This window comes from Dromiciops gliroides, chromosome 3, assembly GCF_019393635.1.
Source record: "Dromiciops gliroides isolate mDroGli1 chromosome 3, mDroGli1.pri, whole genome shotgun sequence".
NCBI lineage: Eukaryota > Metazoa > Chordata > Mammalia > Microbiotheria > Microbiotheriidae > Dromiciops > Dromiciops gliroides.
In genome coordinates, this window is record NC_057863.1 from 224,581,796 (window position 1) to 224,601,354 (window position 19,559).

General features: G+C 36.2%; 1 protein-coding gene across 1 annotated transcript in view; it reads left to right on the top strand.

Moving 5' to 3' along the window:
• Positions 1-19,559, top strand: part of ARHGAP6 (Rho GTPase activating protein 6) — a 670,816-nt gene that overhangs the window by 162,338 nt on the left and 488,919 nt on the right. The gene's annotated exons all lie outside the window — the stretch shown is intronic.

Here is a 19,559-nt window from a genome sequence, read left to right on the forward strand (position 1 = left end):
TAGCCTCAGACACTTGACACTTACTAGCTGTGTGACCCTGGGCAAGTTACTTAACCCCAATTGCCTAAAGAAACAAAAACAAAAACAAAAACAAAAAAAACAATGTGCAGGCCCTCTAAAGTAACATCCTTGATGAATTATAGTCCTCCGCCAAAAGTGAAGTCTTTGTAAGGTCTGAAGAGAGTTGCGCTGGTATAGACCCCATAGGATACTCAAACACAGTCCATTAAACAAAACCCAGCCCAACCCCACTTACTGGTTCTTAGTCATTAGAGAAATGCTGACTTCTCCGACTCTGAGCACCAATTTATCTATTCATACCCTTTAGGCATAGATGTCATAGGCACAGAAAGCACTTAGCATATCTTTGGGGTCATGCAAATGGTGAGCTTTAATGGAATGGAATTGCAAGAGGCTGGAGGATCACAAATGTGAAGGTCAACCTGTAGTCTTCCTGTCCCAGAGAGGTATGCTTCACAAATGGCTTGTAATTTTCAAACTTACACAGAGTAGATTCTTTTGTGGACTGGATGATTATATCAAAGCCTCAGAATATTGAAGAACCTAATGAATGAGATTTTAATCAAAGAGTTTGGCTTGACAGTCCATACAGGAAAAAAAAAAAAGGAGTGAATGAAGATTGCCTTTTACTCAAGCTAGGATATGCAATTGGATAAAGAATTCACAGAAGAGGTCCATTGATTGAGTTTATGGAGCAGAGTAGTGACAGTGGACTCTAGTGTCTCCCAGTTATCTCTAGGATCAAATACAATTTCTTTTGGCATTTAAAGCTCTTCACAACCTGACTCCAATCTACTTTTTCAGGCCTGTCACACCTTACTACCCATTACTCTAGAGTCTAGCCAAACTGACTGTAACTATTCTTTTTCTTTTTTTCTTTTTTTTTTTTAGTGAGGCAATTGGGGTTAAGTGACTTGCCCAGGGTCACACAGCTAGTAAGTGTTAAGTGTCTGAGGCTGGATTTGAACTCAGGTCCTCCTGACTCCAGGGCCGGTGCTCTATCCACTGCGCCACCTAGCTGCCCCCATGTAACTATTCTTCACATACACATTCCATCTTCTATCTTCACATCTTTCCACCCACTGTCCCAAACTGAGACTTGGACTTCCTGTTTTTCTTCAAAACTCAACTAAAATGCCACCTCCTAATAAGACGTCTTCTCTGCTTCACTACCTGCTAGCGCCTCTTTCTCAAAAATTACCCCGTTTATTTTCTCTATATAATTGTATAAATTTATGTGTGTACGTGTTGTTTCCCTCAATAGAATGTAAGTTTCTCTATGGTATAAGCCATGTCATTTCCCACCCCCCACCATGGTATCCCCAGTACCTAGCACATAGCAGAGAAATAATGGTAATTAGTTGGTTCACGTTGACAAGATCACAGCTCCATTTGGAATATTGGAGTACGGACAGGATTCTTCTATGGAGTTAGCATCTATCCCTGGAGAAATGATAAAACCAACAAACAAAATGGATAATGCATTCCACTGTTCTCAGCAATGGAGAAAAGTACAACAAATTCCCACAGAGGCCATATCCAAAATTCTTAGGATACAATTAGGTCTTCCCAAGGAAAGCTTTTATGCATGAAGTCAGTTTTTACTTAGAGGCATTTGAAATGAGAGAGATTGATAGTTGTAGGTAAACATGACATTTGTCTTTAATAGATTCTTTGCAGTATCATATTTAGATAGGATAAATGTTGTTTATCATTCTTTTAGTGAGCGATTCAACGTGTCTGAAGAGACGTTACGATGATGATCCTAAGGCACTTTGAGATACTGGAGTGTCTTCTGAATCATTGAAGAAAGATAAAGTATATTTTATTGTAGCGAAAAGTATATTCATCTTGGAGCCAGAATAGCTGATTCTCATTCTAGTTAGCTTCTCTGATCATAGGCAAGTGACTTAACATCTCTGAATTTGTTTCCTCATATGAAAAATGATAGTAATAATAATACATTTTTTTTTACATTTTTATTTATAGCTTTGGGTTCCAATTTTTATCCCTCTTTCCTTCCTTCCCTTCTCCCCTCCCTAAGGTGGCAAACAATCAGATATTGGTTATACATATATGATTATGTAAAACATGACCATATTTGTCATTTTGTACAAGCAAACTTGATTAAAAGAAGAAAAAATGAAAGAAAGTGAAAAATAGCATACTTCAGTCTGTTCCATCAATATCAGTTCTTTCTTTGGAGGTGGACAGTATGTTTCATCAGTAGTCCTTTGGGATTGTCTTAGATCATTGTACTGTTGAGAATAGTCAAGTCATTCACAGTTCTTCATCAAACAATATTGCTGTCACTGTGTACAATGGTTCTGCTCACTTCACAATACATCATTTCATGCATGTCTTTCCAGGCCTTTCTGAAGTCATCCTGCTTGTCATTTCTTATAGCTCAATAATATCCCATCACCTTCATATACCACAGTTTGTTAATACCTTTCAAATATATGTAATCTATATATTGTATGTATATATATATATACACATACATATATATGTATGTATTGTTTAGGGATTTGCTTTGTTTAGGATTGTTGTTAGGGGAATGATTTGTAAACTTTAAAGCAATATATAAATGTAAGAAAATAGTAATGATACTTAGAATATTGGTTATCCCATATATTGTCCATCATAATCTTATTTTTTTTTAATTTTGTGGGGCAATGGGAGTTAAGTGACTTGCCCAAGGTCACACAGCTAGTAAGTGTCAAGTGTCTGAGGCCGGATTTGAACTAAGGTACTCCTGAATCCAGGGCCGGTGCTTTATCCACTGCGCCATCTAGCTGCCCCCATCATAATCTTATAAAGCAAAATACTTGATTAACTAGAACAAACCATTCCTCAACTGATGTAGGTAATAGATTTCACTGCTTATTATTCACATGGTTTGTCAAGATACATTTTTTTCAGTCACGTCTGACTCTTCATGACCCCATCCATTTGATGTTTTCTTGGCACAGATACTGGAGTGGTTTGCCATTTTCTCCTCCAGCTTATTTTGCAGATGAGGAAACTGAGGCACTTAGAGTTAAGCAACTTGTCCAGGGTCACATAGCTAGTAAATCTCTAAGTCTGGATTTGATTTCAGGTCTTCCTGACTCTAGGCCTAGCACTCAATCCATTGTGTTACCTAGCTATCCTCTTACACATGCTTAATAATATTGTTTATATCAAGCAATAAACTAGATTTGTTAATTATCTACTAAGTGAAAGAAATTTTGCTAGGAGCTAGATATATAAAGACAAAAGCGAAACAATCTCTACCCTCAAGGAATTTACATTCTGTTGGGGAGATGTGTTCACATATGAATGCATTCAAAGTATGTTCAAAGTAAATCTTCTATCAGTACATATTGTTAAAGAAGAAGGATGGATAGAAAAATGAATTTAGGAAGTTAACAACTGGCTAAGAAGGTGGTGTTTGAGTTTGAAATTTAGATTTCTATACTATGGCTTAGAGTATAAGAATGACGGATTTCTGTCCTGAGGTAGAATACAACTAATCAGGGATTGTAAGAATATATTTGACAGATGCCTTGCAAATTTGATCAAAGATATAATAGTCCCACACACATGCACAAGCCCCCCCCCCACACACACACAACCCTCTAAAACCTAAAACAATACATACATTTAAAAATATGTCCACTGTGTGGCTTTTTTTTTTTTGCTTGATTACATGTATTCATTACAGGTTTTCCCTCTACCCCTTTCTTTAAGTTTTCAGTTGGAGGAAAAGGAATGGGAGTATTAGTAGTACTGAAGTCAAAACAATTTTTTTTATGCTCAGAAAAAAACAGAAGGAAGTTCACAAGGAAAGACAGATAAGCAAAAGAGTTTTGAAAGTAATACGAAGAGTTCATTTTATATATGTGTGTATATATATGTGTATATACACATACCCATACATATTCATTATATATATATATACACACACATTTTCTTTTAAAAATTGGTATGCAATGGAAATTTCTGTTTTCATAGAGAATCATTTTTCTGGGTTCTGCTGTGTGTATAGAAATGTCCCCCTTTTGGGTAGTTCACTTTATTTGTTTTCAAAATAATTTATTTATTTTTGACATTCTTTTCCTTTAAAATGTTGAGTTCCAATTTCTCTATCATTCCCCTCCCCCCACTGAGAAAGCAAGCAATATATCAATTATACTTGTGAAATCATTCAAAACATATTTCTATATTAGCCATATTTTTTAAAGCAAGAAAAATAAAGTGGAAAAATTATACTTTAATTTGTACTTAGGGTTCATTATTTCTCTTTCTCGAAGTGGATAGCATTTTTCATTATGAGTCCTTTGGAATTGTCTTGGATTATTGTATTGATCAAAGTAGTCAGTTCTTTCACGGCCGATTATCATTACAACATTGCTGTTACTGTCCATGATGATCTCCCAGTTTTTCTCACTTCACTTTGTATCAGTTCATATAGGTCTTGCCACATTTTTTCCTGAAACTACCAGCCTGGTCACTTCCCACAGCACAAAAATATTCTATCACAGTCATATGCCATAACTTTTTCAGCCATTTCCCAATTGATGAGCATTGCCTTAATTTCCACTTCTTTGCCAACACACACACACACACACATAGCTGCTATAAATATTTTTGTGCATATAGGTCTATTTCATTTTTTTTTCAGACTTAGTAGTGATATTGCAGGATTAAAGAGTGATTGAACCAGTTCACTACTCCACCAGCAGTTCATTAGTGTGTCTATTTTTCTCTCATCCTCTCCAGCATTTGTCATTTTCATTAGGTGTGAGGTGATAACTCAGACTTATTTCATTTGTCTTTCTCCAATCAATAGTGACTATAGATAGTTTTGATCTCTTCTTCTAAAAGTTATCTGTTTATATCCTTTGACCATTGGTGTTTAAATTTAGGGGGAAAATAATTTAATCAAAAGTGCTTTAAACTGAAAAGAATGGGGGAGGGGAGAGAAGACTGCCTATGAATGTGGCATAAGGATATACTGTGCCCATAAAGTGGAAGTGCCCATAAAGAAGGAAGAAGACTAGCAGCTTGGATAGCCAGAAATCATAGATGATACAGTTCAAGAAAAATACATAGAAAAATTCATGGCCTCAAGTGTCTATATTCAAATGTCCAAAGATAAGTCAACAAACTGGAGGAACCAGAAGTCTTAATACAAGGAAACAATTTTTTGTTTGTTTGTTTGTTTGTTTGTTTGGGGTTTTTTTTTGCAGGGCAAAGGGGGTTAAGTGACTTGCCCAGGGTCACACAGCTAGTAAGTGTCAAGTGTCTGATGCTGGATTTGAACTCAGGTACTCCTGAATCCAGGGCTGGTGCTTTATCCACTGTGCCACCTAGCTGCCCCAAAGGTCTGATTTCTTTCTTTCTTTCTTTCTTTCTTTCTTTCTTTCTTTCTTTCTTTCTTTCTTTCTTTCTTTCTTTCTTTCTTTCTTTCTTTCTTTCTTTCTTTCTTTCTTTCTTTCTTTCTTTCTTTTTGGTGGGGCAATGAGGGTTAAGTGACTTGCCCAGGGTCACACAGCTAGTAAATGTCAAGTTTCTGAATCCAGATTTGAACTCAGGTCCTCCTGAATTCAAAATCAATGCTTTATCCACTATGCTACCTAGCTGCCGCACAAGGAAACAATTTTGACCTTTTGGGTATCACAGAGACTTGGTGGGATGAAATCCATGACTGGACCATGATTAAGGATGAGTATACCTCATCTAAAAGAAACATAATAGGTAAAAGGGGGTGGTGGTTTCATACTTTTTTATTAAGAAGATATACATATGTGAGGAAATTCAGGAACCAGAGAAGGGAAGTATGATGGAGAGTATTTGGGTGAATGTCAAAGGAAGGAGAAACAAGTGATTTTGTTATGTGACTGTATTATAGACCACATCAACAGGCTGAGATAGATGAAGAATATAGGAAATAGCACGTTTACACAGTGGCATGGTGTAATAGTGATGGGGGACTTGAATTATCCAGATATCTGTCAGAGTTCTCCTGTTAAAAACAGAGCATCTGGTAACTTCTTGCCCTTTCTGTGTGGTATTATCATCCTTCAAAAGGTGGAGGAACTAACAATGGGAAATTCTATTCAGGACCTGATTCTTGCAAACAGGGAGGCATTGATTGGTAGGGTAGAAATTATGGCAACCTTGAGGGGAAAAAAAGTAACCACTCCATCCAAGTTTGTGATAGAGAAGACCATGTCTAGAGTATTATGTTCAATTGTGAGAATGTCTGGAACGACAGCCAAGTTAATGATGGCCTTGAGTTCATTTCATGTGAGAATAGGTTGAAGAAATTGTAGATGATTAACCCAGAGGAGACTTTGGGGGGATGTGAGAGTTGTCTTCAAATATTAGGACTCTTATATGGAAGAGAGAATAGATTTGTTTTATTTGACCCCAGATGGTAGAACAAGGATGCATGGAAGTTGAAATGAGGCAAATTTTTATTTTAATTCATGTTTCCCATTTCCTGGTAGAGAGGTGATGAACTAGATGTGTAGAATGAGATGTTCATTTTCAGATATGACCAATGGGTGAATGTGTTTTGCTTGGCTAGGCTTATTTGTTACAATTGGAAGCTTAAAAAAATTATCCAGAAGGCAGTTAGGGATGGAGTGAAGGGCTGGAGCATAGTGACACTAAAGAAGATAGGAATCAACAAATAATCAAAAAAAGCAAAACCCAAAAGGTACAGACGGAAACTCTAAAGGGACACAGAGAGTGTAATGTTGAAATAACCTTGTTAAACTTGAATTATTTTAAAAGGGCTGTATGTAATGAAAAAAGACATATTGTACATTACAAAAGGTCACAGTTTCACATAGTATCTCTTTTTTCATTTTCTGTGCAGACTGAAATGTTCAGGTTTGTTAGGTAATAAATAAATTTTATAATAATAAATAATAAAAAGAAAAGGCATTAAAAAGATAGTATAAAATATTTTACCTACCACTAATATGAAAGTTCCTCAGGAGTATGTGATGACAGAGATTATAGTTTAAGGCAATGTTTTAGGCACTGGGTAAGTCACTCAAGCTATGTGGGCCTCAATTTCCTTATGTATAAAAGAGGAGGTTTGAAAGAAATCATAAAAAAGGGAAAAGGATCCACATGTACAAAAATATTTATAGCAGCTATTTTTGTGGTGGCAAAGAATTGGAAATTGAGGGGATGCCCATCAACTGGGGAATGGCTGAACAAGTTGTGGTAGATGAATGTAATGGAATACTATGGTGCTATAAGAAATGATGAGCATAATGATCTTAGAAAAACCTGTAAAGACTTCCATGAACTGATGCAAAGTTAAATGAGCAAAACCAGAAGAACATTCCATACAGTAATAGCAACACTGTACAGTAATCAACTATTATATTCTCAGCAATACAATAATACAAGACAACTAGAAAAGGACTCATGATGGATAATGCTATCCACATCCAAAGAAAGAACTGATGGAGTTTGAATTCAAATCAAAGCATACCATTTTTCCTTTATTATTTTTTTGTGTGTTTTTTTCCTTTTGGCCTGTTTCTTCTTTCACAACATAATTAATATGGAAATCTGTTTTTTGTTTTGGTTTGTTTTTTTTTTTTGCAGGGCAATGAGGCTTAAGTGACTTGCCTAGGGTATTCAATTTTTTTTTTTTTAAATCTCTTCCCCCTCTACTACTCATTAGATTAAATATGAACTCATTTTCCATCAACTGTTCCTGCCCACATCTCTATACAATCTCACATCCAACCCTAAGAAGTTGTTCTTCACATCTATATGCCACCCTCACCATTATTCCCAATCCTTTACCTTTGCCTATGCTTATGGTGTCTGAAATCATTCCTTCTACCTCCTCTTTAAGACTCAATGCACAATGCATGTCTCCTAGAATTCCTTGCAGGACTATCTCCTACTTCATCTTGGTTTTTTACCCCTTTTCTATTCCCTCAGCTTTCTTGTATGGAAATGCCTATAAATGCAAGATTTAAATAAGCCATGTTTGATACTTGCACTTTTTGACTATGGTACCATGGGAGATGAAGAGTTAGCCAAGCTGTTTGTATTTGTCTAAAAGCATCAAGGGAAAAGGGAGGGCAAAGGGGAGAAGGGAAAACACATTCTTATTTTAACAACCTGGCCCCATCAGCATCTTTTTATCCCTCCTTCCATCTCCTGAGAGGTGGGCCTGCCTGCTTCATTAGTGGGGAGAGGGTCAAGGAATAACCTTTAGAAACTGCAATTAGAGGATATGGGTTCAAATCCTACCTCTGATGTTTACTATTTGGGTCCCCTTTGAACCCTCCCAGAATCTTACTTTCTTCATATGTAAAAGAAGGGGTTTGGACTCTATGGGCTCTGAAGTCCCTTATAGTCTCTTGGACTAAAACCCTTTCAGGGGACCTGTGAGATCAAAAGAATTTTCATAATGATACCCCAAAATTTTAATTTTTAATAAGCTAAATATTGATAGATATAACCCACATAAGCAAAAGCTCTTTGAGGCATCCTCAATAACTTCTAAGAGCATTTGTCCTGAGGCCAAAAATTTTTGAGATCTCCCGCTCTATATCTATGACCTATGAGTGCTATATAATGAAGTATTCTTTTGATGTTTAATAAGTGAATGAACCCGTAGATTATGTACCCATTTAAGTGGAAGGATATGAAGGCACAACATATAGAATGAGAAAACGACATCAAAATAGCCATCAGTATTAGTGGGTATATTTCACTTGCTTTTGTTGTTGTTCCCCCTTCGCTCTAAGAAGAGGACCAGTGACGTCAAGAAGGTGATGCCTTGACTTGCAGTGAATTGGGTTTAAGTGAGGCAGAGCTGTGCAAAGTCACCAGCTTCAGTCTCTCCTCTGGAGCCATATGGGTCCAGTGGCAAGACAGACTGGTAAAACGTGGATGACCCCGGATGCAGTGGGAGACCTTGGCCTTTTTTTCGGGGGGGGGGGGCTTAATAGACAGGAAAACACAAACTTCCTCTACCATAGGTAGGTAATGAAAGCATTAGTATGAGCATTGGTATTATACTAAAAAGTCCTAAATCAAATCTGATCCCACCAAAAGGGGGAGCCTGGCATAGATTTCACAATGATTAGAAGTAGCCATTGAATGAAGGCCAGGTTTCTGCTGTATTTAAAATCTTATGTCCGTGCATAAGATCCAGCCCATATGCAATGTCTTTCCAGCTTCATAAGGCCTTCTAGAGCCTTCACACACCTGTTATAGTGTTTGAGAACCTGGGGTCAATTCCACAACATGTTAAGACATTGGAAAGAGACTTGACTCCATGGTTGCTTATGGAGCAAGCCTGGGTTTACTCTTCTAACCCACATGTTGTTAGAAGGTTGAGTTCCTAGAGCAAGACTGTCACATTTCCACCTCAAAGTCCAGAGTTATACCCGAGTCATTGGGCTACCTTTCTGAAGACCACTGACACAAGTCTTCGTTCTAGTGTGTTTTCGTTAATGTTAACCAGTGATTAGAGTCTCCATAGAAGCTAAGCAATGAACATCAATCGGCTTTTGCAAAGGAATATTAATTGAGAAGATATATAATTATCCCTTCCACAATTGTGGGGATCAGGGGCATCCCCCCTCCCATGATCTGGAAAATCCATGAAAAATTTTTGGCCTTTCCTTCATACCAGAGATGATGTCTGATTTTTTTTTCTTTTATAGGGTGTTTAAGGTACCTTATTGTAAAATTTGATATTATACAATACTATACATATATTTTATACATTTCTGAGTTTCTAAGCATTTTCTGTGTGGTCTGCTGGCCTTTGCATGAGGCTTCTGCAAAACTCCCAAAAATTCCCATTTAATTTCTTATGCTGACCCATGATAGATCAAAACTGCAATGGAGAAAGTAATGATGTGGAAGGGATAACTGTAGTAAGAACAGCAAGACAAATATTTTAAGCTAAAACTTAGGTGTATAGTCTCTTCCCCCATCACTTGGAAAGAATGTGCTTACAATTAAAGAATTGCTACAAATCATTCACCAGAACCAAGTTCATTTCCAAATGTAATATAGCTGCTGAATGAGTTCACATCTCAGTTATCACTTGGCTGGGTCAAGCAGGCAAATCTTCAGGCTCTGCTGCTTCCTCACCAGGGTTCATCCTCTGGGAAGTCCAACGGACCTCAGCTCCCAGACTTCTGGCACTTACTGTTTTGACCTTTTAAAGTTCAAAAGCTTATAGCCATCTCCAATATTCTTTCAGCTAGAAATAAGAAAGAATGGATACATCAGAGGCAGAAGCAACTCCAGGGACTTGTGCTCTTCATTTCATGCCTGATCTCAGTGAGACTTTTCTTACTCATATGAGGTAATGCAGTGGTAGGACGTGGTCCTAGGGTCAGGAAGACCTAAGTCTGAATATGGCCTAGATACTTACTATCTGTGTGACCATAAGTCATTTAATTCTGTTTGCCTCAGTTTCCTCATCTGTAAAATGAGAAAGAAATGGCAAACCACTCCAGTATCTTTGCCAAGAAAACTCCAAATGAGGTCATGAAGAGTTGGACATGAGTGAAAAGACTAAATAACAAAAATAAGGTATGCAGAGGCATTTCTCAAGGGAACAAATTCATGCTTTCTGTAGATTTATGGGGAAAAAATGGTCCAAATCATTACTAAGTGGAGAAATGCAAATTAAAGCAGTTGTGAGATTCTGCCTTACTCTCATCAGAGTAGCAAAGATGACAAAAAGGGAAAATTATAAATGTTGGATGTACTCTGAGAAAACAGGAACATTGATATATTATTGGTGTCATTGTGAATGATGAACTTGTGAAACAACCATTCTGGGAAGCAATTTTAAATTATAAACAAAAGTTAATAAATAGTATAATGCCCTTTTACAGAGTTATACCACTGCTAGGTCCATACCCAAAAGAGAGCAAAGAAATAAGGAAATGTTTTTTATGTACAAAATATTTATAGAAGCTCTTTTTGTGGTAAAAAGATGTCCATCATCTGAGGCTAGACTAATACTTTGTGGTATCAGAATGTGATGGAATATTATTGTCCTGTAAGAAAATAAGTAGGTGGCTTCAAAAAGACATGGAAAGACTTCTGCAATGTAGAGTGAACTGAACTTGTTTTATAGTTTTTATTAAGAAATTATACTATAGCAACAATATTATAAAAATGTACAATTTCTAGAATTTTTATAAATTACTGAAGAAAGACTATTTTATTTATTCAATAACCATACTGTAAAAACAAACAACTTTGAAAGCTATAAGAACTGTGATCAATATGGTAACCAATCAGGATTCCAGAGGCCAGATGATGAAACATGCTATCCATTTCAGAAAGGTGATTGCTTTAGAGTGAGGCATGTATATTCTTGTATACAACTATTGAGAGAATTTGTTTTTACATGACTGCATATTTGCTACCCCTCCAAAAAGCTGAGAAAAATTGATTTCTGTTCATTTAAAAAAAAAACACTTCAATAAAGCTTTTTTTAAAAAAAAAACAACAACAAAGGATCATAGAATCATAGATTTAGAAATAGAAGGGACATTAGAGGTCATCTATAATAGACTTACATCTACAGTACCTTATAATTGCTTTTCCCCTTCCCTCCCTAGTCTAACATCTCATTTTATAGATGAGGAAACTGAGGGCCAGAGCTAGAAAATAACTTACCCAAGATCACACAGCTAGCCAATAACATATCCAGCATTTGAATTCAGGCTCCCTGACTAAAAATCTAGGGCACTGAACATACTTTTATGGAGTGATTGTTTAAATTTAATATAAATAGGCTAAATAATATGTGAATTGTATCACATTAGTAATATTAACTCACACAGATGGCTGACAATTTTCTATGAATTTGATATATTTAAACCCTTAGCCCAACACTGAATTCTTAATAAACCCTAAATTAAAATCCATTGAATCAAACTGAATTGAAAGTAACCCAAAGACACCATTTTGTTGTTTTTGAAACAGTTCCTAAGAACTAATAGCCCTTAGGTGCCATCTAGTGGAAATGAAGTAGTATATTTACAGATTTAAAAAAAATAATTATTGCTTGTTTAAATAGTAGTAGCTAAATAGAAGCAGTAGCAGCTTCCTACTCTCTTTATCCAGACACTATAGATGACCTGTAGGGTCCTTTGGAGCTCTGAATCTATGGTCCAATGATCTGTTAATTTAAAAAGTTTTTGTTTTATTGGTACTTTTTGTTTTTACATTGTATACATCTGCAGATTACTCTTTCTTTGTGAGAGGTCTCTTGTAACAAAATAAATTAAATAAAATCACTTAAAATGATTAAATATGATATTAATTTAAAAATAATTACTCCAAACAATTATTTACTTATTTATTAGCAGCTTTGGTACATTTATATTATATTCTCTAAGGCCTTAACATAATTCCTGCCCATTTCTTAAAATGTGGCATTTCACCTTTCTTTTTTTTGTTTGTTTGTTTTTTTGTTTGTTTTTGTTTGTTTTTGTTTGTTTTTTGGAGCAATGAGGGTTAAGTGACCTGCTCAGGGTCACACATCTAGTAAGTGTCAAGTGTCTAAGGCCAGATTTGAACTGAGGTCCTCCTGAATTCAGGGCCAGTGCTTTATCAACTGTACCACCTAGCTGCCCCCTCACCTTTTTTTTTAATTGTCTTCAATAGCTCACACTGTCTGGCACTCTCAACTTCTTCCACAATGGCATCTAAACTTACATTCTTAATTACTAAGGATGAAGTTTCATCTATATACATATATTAATCCTTTATCAAGGTTCCTTTAAAATATCTGGAAGTACCCACTTTAAAAACAAATCATTTAGGGGCAGCTAGGTAGCACAGTAGATAGAGCACCAGCCCTGGAGTCAGGAGTACCTGAGTTCAAATCCAGCCTCAGACACTTAACACTTACTAGCTGTGTGACCCTGGGCAAGTCACTTAACCCCAATTGCCTCACTACAAAAACAAAAACAAACAAACAAAAAAAAACCCCAAATCATTTAAAATGGAATCTTGTTTGGGTATTTAACTGACTTTTCTGATGTAGCACAATGTCTTTGTATTTAATGAAGGGAAAATATTTTCAGTTCACCAAAATGTTTCCTTTTCTCTCTCTCTTTTTTTTTTTAGTGAGGCAATTGGGGTTAAGTGACTTGCCCAGGGTCACACAGCTAGTATGTGTTAAGTGTCTGAGGCCGGATTTGAACTCAGGTATTCCTGAATCCAGGACCGGTGCTTTATCCACTGCGCCACCTAGCCGCCCTTCCTTTTCTCTCTTAACTGTTAAATGCAATTAAAATATACTTTATCCTGAAAACTGATGGACAATTAATAATAGCATCAGTAACCTTTAGAGGAGAGATATGGCATAGTGAAAATAGCATTGGGCTTTGAATTAGAACATAAGCTATAATATTGACTTTCTTTTATGTCAACTGTATGACCTAAGGAAAGCCTATTTCTTTACCTGTAATATGAGGATGAGAGGAATCATAGTATAGTGGGATAGAGAGTTGACTTCAGAGTCAGAAAGACCTGGATTTAAATCTTGCCTCTGCTGCCATATTGGCTGTTACATTGGGCAAGTAACCCCTCACTGCTCCCAAGCAGCTATCTAAAACTATTCAAGCTAATACGTCATCTAGAATGAACTACAGTTACAGAATAATTGAAAATGGACAGCTTATCAACAATTATTTGTTGAAGAAAAGGTACAGTTATAGTCAAGGCTTTGCCAGATACCAAATTTATAACACATACAATTTATAAGAAAGTGCCAAGATTGTGCTTCAACTTTTAAACGACATCGCAGTTCAGAAAAAAAAAATATTAAGTTATTAGAATCCAAGAAGTTGGAAAGACTTCATGGAAGAAGGTTGGATCACATTGAGACAGGTAAAGAAGAAGGAGAAAGTCATGCCAGTAATGGTACTTGGATTCTTCAAGCCTCTAGCTATCCAAGGACACAATTATCATCTCTATGCTGATGAGTCTCGAATTAATTTGTCCAGTCCTAACCTTTCTCCTGACCCCATTCTCCTATCTTCAAGTGCCTATTGGACATCTTCAATTGGATATCCTGTAGACATCTTAAACTTAGCATGTCCAAAACTGAACACATTATTGTTTCCCCAAATGAGATCTCTATTAATACACTTCATTAAATCAAATTAAATACACTTAATTAATTAAACTTAATACAGCACCAGCACATAGTAGGTACTTAAATGCATGTTCACTTATTCCTCTCCACTTCCCAAATCCTCCCCTCTTCCTATCTTCCATATTACTGTGGAGGGTACTATTGTCTTTGCAGTTAACCAGGCTTTTAACAGAGGGTAGAATGCTCTACTTCTCACTTTCTCTCTCCCTCTCCATAGCCAATATATTGTCAGGTGATATTGATTTTGCTTTATTAATATGTAGGTATATAACCTTCCTCTTTCCTCTGTCAATGTCAATGTCAATAGAAAGAATTGGGGCAGCTAGTTGGCACAGTGGATAAAACACTGGCCCTGGAATCAGGAGAACTTGAGTTCAAATCTCATCTCAGATACTTAATAGTTGTATGACCCCAGGCAAGTTACTTAACCCCAATTGCCTTAAAAACTTCTGGGGCTATCTCCGGACATCCTGATGTATATCTTGCCACTGGACCCTGATGGCTCTGGAAGAGAGAGTGAGGTTGGTGATCTTTTTTTGTTGTTGTTTTTTGGTGAGGCAATTGGGGTTAAGTGACTTGCCCAGGGTCACACAGCTAGTAAGTGTCAAGTGTCTGATGTTGGATTTGAACTCAGGTCCTCTTGAATCCAGGGCTGGTGCTTTATCCACTGTGCCACCTAGCTGCCCCAGAGGTTGGTGATTTTATACAGCCCTTCCTCACTTTAATCTAGTTCACTGAAAGTCATGACATCATTCCAATGTCATGGTCCTCTTTGAGAACGAAAGACAAACAACAACAAGTAATAATTCAGGCCCTCATCACCTCATGGCTGGACTATTGCATTAGCAGGTTGGTAGGTCTCCCTACCTCAAATATCTCCCCACTTAAGCCCATCCTCCTCTCAGCTGTCAAAGACTCAAATTAAAGTTCAAATCTGATCATTTTATGCTTCTTCCCTGCTCCCCTGTTTAATCAACTAAAATAACTCCTCATCACCTCCAGGATTAAATATAAAATCATTTGTTTGGCATTCAAAGCCCTTCATAACCTGCCACCCTCCTCTTTTTTGTTTTTTGGGTTTTTTTAGTGAGGCAAATGGGGTTAAGTGACTTGCCCAGGGTCACACAGCTAGTAAGTGTTAAGTGTCTGAGGCCGGATTTGAACTCAGGTACTCCTGACTCCAGGGCTGGTGCTCTATCTACTGCACCACCTAGCTGCCCCCATTTTCAGTTTTTCTTCCATCCAATGATGAGGCTAATATTTGGACCATGGATATGTAAACTGTTACCATGCTGGAATTAATAGTATTAGATTACATCTGTGTAGTTTTACAGTTTACAAAGCACTTGATTTCCAACTTAGTAAGACATGAAATACAACTCTATTGCCCTTATATTTTGAGAAAACAGGTTCAAGGGTTCTTGGACTATGGTAATAATTTTTACCAGGCTAGTGACCTTAACTATTGGACTTTTTATCAGGCTCTGAAAATCCATCTGCCCAGATATTTGGACAGAGTGCTTAGTTAGATTAAAATGAAACAGTATTGTCTAAGCTAGTATTTTACAGGCATAAATCTCAACCTTGGATTATTCCAACTGTGAGCACTGTAAATCCCAGAGAGGAAAGGGGAGATGTCCATGAAAATGATTTATTATTCTATTTGTCTATTCAGTTCAGAACATCTTCATAAATCAAGTTGTATTAAAAATATTTGGGGCTAGAAGGATGCTACATAGAGCAGCAATGTCAAACTCAAATTGTATTTTAAGTTTATATCATTCATCTATATACCCTACAAAGATCCAAAATTTTTTTCTCTTCATAGAGATTTGTTAACTGAGTACATATTCTTCTTAGCAAAGGATCAAAGGGCTACATGATATGACTTGGATGGTAGGAGAAAATCAGAAAGTAGTCCAGAGCCTCATAGACTAAGGGCTTGAGATCTCTGACACTTCATTAGCTAATCTAGAAAACTACTTCTGGGAAGGGATAAATTTAATATGTCTTTTCGGTCATTTTAATACCCTTAAGAATATATTTATGTGTGAGGGGCCATATTCAAAATCCAACCTCACTTAAGCAGGTCACCCTTGTGCTTTGAGGACCAAACTGGAAACAGTTGGAAACTTTATGGCTGGCAGGATTAATTTCACATCTAAACAAACCTACATGAAAGACCACCCATTGATAAGAAAAACAACTAACAACTTTGTATAAATAACCAATTTCAAATTGCCAAGAGTTAAACCAGCAATTTTTAATTGTTACCACAAGTGGTTGGTTGTTGGGTTTTTGGTATTGTTTTGTTTTTGTTTTTTTTGTTTTTAAAGTGAGAGATGGGGTAGTTTAAAGAAGTAGGCCTGGGACAAGGTATCTGTCTTTAAACAGATGGTAGACTCAATTTGGAAAGAAAACCAGTCAAGATGAGTATCATGAGCAAACATGAACATAATTTGAGTTACTTTCAAAATTTTGTAATGTTGAGATAAACATTTAATTTGCTTTTATTATAGATCTAACATTCTGGCTAGAATGTTTTGTTTTGTTTTAGTCTTAGATGTCAATATGGGAAAAGTCCTTGTCAGTAGACAAAACTGAAATAGAAGTCTGAACCTTCACATAAACAGACATATGTGTATGTGTTTTGCTTTGTTTTTGAAGGAGTTGGTTTCATCCTTAGTGCTTTGACTAGTTTCATTGGGTACTACTCAAAGACAAAGGAAAGTCCACACTGTTCTGGCCAGTCCAACCCCTTGCTACTTGGCACAATTCTTTCCTTTCAAATGTTCCCAACAGGAGCTGGCTTTTGTGACATGATCAGAAAATAGAGAACAAGCAGACAAAAAGGTCGTCCTGATCATTTGTCCCACAAGTATTTCCTGAGCAAGTAGTCACCGTGCTAATCATTGTGAAGTATGTAACAAAGTATATCAAGATAAGTCCTTGGAGGTTTTTGGGACATCATGGCTATTTGCAAGTATTGGAAGGGTTACAATATGGAAAAGAATTAGACTTGGTTTTTTTTGGCCCCAGATGGACAGAACTATAAACTCTATAGGCACAAATTGCAAAGAGTCAGAATAAGGACTAATATAAGGGAAAACCAAAACAAAACAAACAACTTCCTAAAAATTAAAGTTGTTCAAAAATGCAGTGGGCTGCTTCTGGAAGTAATAAGTGTTCCCTCACTAGAAAGTTTCAGTAATAGTCTGTATGACTATTTATGAAGGATATTGTCTAGGGGATACTCAGCTGGGAGATTTTATTAGATGGTCTCCAAGATTGTTCCTTTCTTCTCTGAGATTCTGTGAATTTATAGTCAATAAGAAGAAGAAGATAGGAATTAAGTCTGTGGGTTTTCTTAGTATAGGGAACTAACAGGTAGTCTGGAAATTCTTTGCAGCTTATACTGTCAGAGAATTGCTCAGGGACACTGAGAGGTTGTGACTTGCATATAGTCCCGGAACCAGTATGTATCAGAGGTAAAATTAAAATTAAGTCTTCCTGGCACAAGACTTGGGTTCAAGTCTAACTTCTGACATACAACTCTCCAGATTACCAACCTGTGTTGTTAGTTCCTTCAAATGGAAAATAATGAAATCAAAGGTCCAAGTTCTATTGCTATCCTTTCCCCACTCTGGGGTCCCCTGTCTATTCACTATGGAACATTGTTCCTATTGCAGATAAAAATACTACAAAAATGTTAAATAAAATAATAAAATTATTTTAATAATTGTTCAAAACAATAATATAAAGAAATATTGTGGTGTAGTGGGTTCTGTTCTAGACTTCTGCCATTTGCTAGCTGTCTTGGAACAGGAACTTAATTTAAGAATTCAAATCAATGCTGTAATCATTTGTGACTTTTGAAGACTGCAAGTAAAGCATACCTTCCATATCTCTTAGAAGAGAGAGGCAGTGCTGTGTACTTGCAAATGAAACATACATTTTCAGACATGGCTAATGCTTGATTCATTTTACTTGACTGCATTTATTGACATGTAGGATTCTATCGATGTCATTGGGAAGTGACAGTTATGTTTTTTAAAAAGAGCATCAATTTTAAAAAGTATTTCCATAAGTCTCAGTTTTTTTTAAGTGCAAAGTGTTAGCAATAATATTTAAACTGTGCCTTGTAAGATTTGTTTTTTAAAAAAAGTATTTTGTAACCTGTAAAGTATTGTGCAAATGTGAACTCTTATTACACAGTTGATTGTTAAATGAAGAGTATAGATAATAAATTTCATAGGAGTTGAGAGGAGATCATCAGGAAATACTTTACAGAGGAAATCTGATTTGAGTTGGGACTTAGAGTAATATCTTGACACGACTTCTCTGGGCAGAATTATTCAAATTATTCAGGACTTCTTCCTAAAACACTAAGGACAGGAGGATGATAGCAAGGAAGTGGAATCCAAGCTTTCCCCCAGCATTGCCTATTACCCCTGAAGAATTGATTTGTAGATACTGCTACAAAAAGTGTAAAATGAAGAAAATCTTTTTTAAAAGTTCATTTTAAATTTATGCTGTTTCTCAACCTGCCATCAGGGGGCACCAAATTCCAAAATTAATATTATATTTTTGCTCTTTTACATTGTCACAGTATATGCAGAAAGTAGTCTAGAGCATGGTAATTTTCTTTTGAAAGCCTAAAAGCACTGCCTATTCTTTTGTGCTATGTAATGATCATAATTAATTTCTAAAGAGGTGAAATCATACCAAATTTTGTAATTCCTATGAAAATTTGTCCCTTCTTTGACAGTTTTCAACATTAGCTAGGTGATGCCTAAATGAATTTGGGAAGAAATTATCCTCTCCAGACCATGCCTGCTTTAGTGCTCCTAGATTCGTAGGTTGTTTGGAGCCCTTCTCTCACTGTTCTTATTCTCTTCCATTATCTTGTCTATATGTTATAAAATCTACAAAATATCTTAAAAATAAATAAGAACCAAACACTTTCTTTTTTACTGTTTTTTTTTTGCTATAATTTCAGGTATTTGGAAAGGTAAGAGGTGTGAGAGAGGACCTTAATTGTAATATTAATTATATTAATTATAAATTATAAAACTTATAAAATTATGTAATTATAAAAAAAATTGTCACCTTTCAGTTCTGCAGAGGTGAAAGCATATGATGGGGAGGAAAAGAAATGTTGGATTTGACATCAAGAGGACTTGGCCACAAATCCTGCCCCTGAGGCTTGTAACTTGTGACACTTTAGGCAAGTAACCTTATCTCTTGTGACCTCAGTTTTCTCATCTGTGAAATGAGAAAGTGAGACTAGATAACCTAGCTAAGGACCCCTCCTACTCTAAATCTATTGTTCCATGATTATGTCCATTAATGTACAATG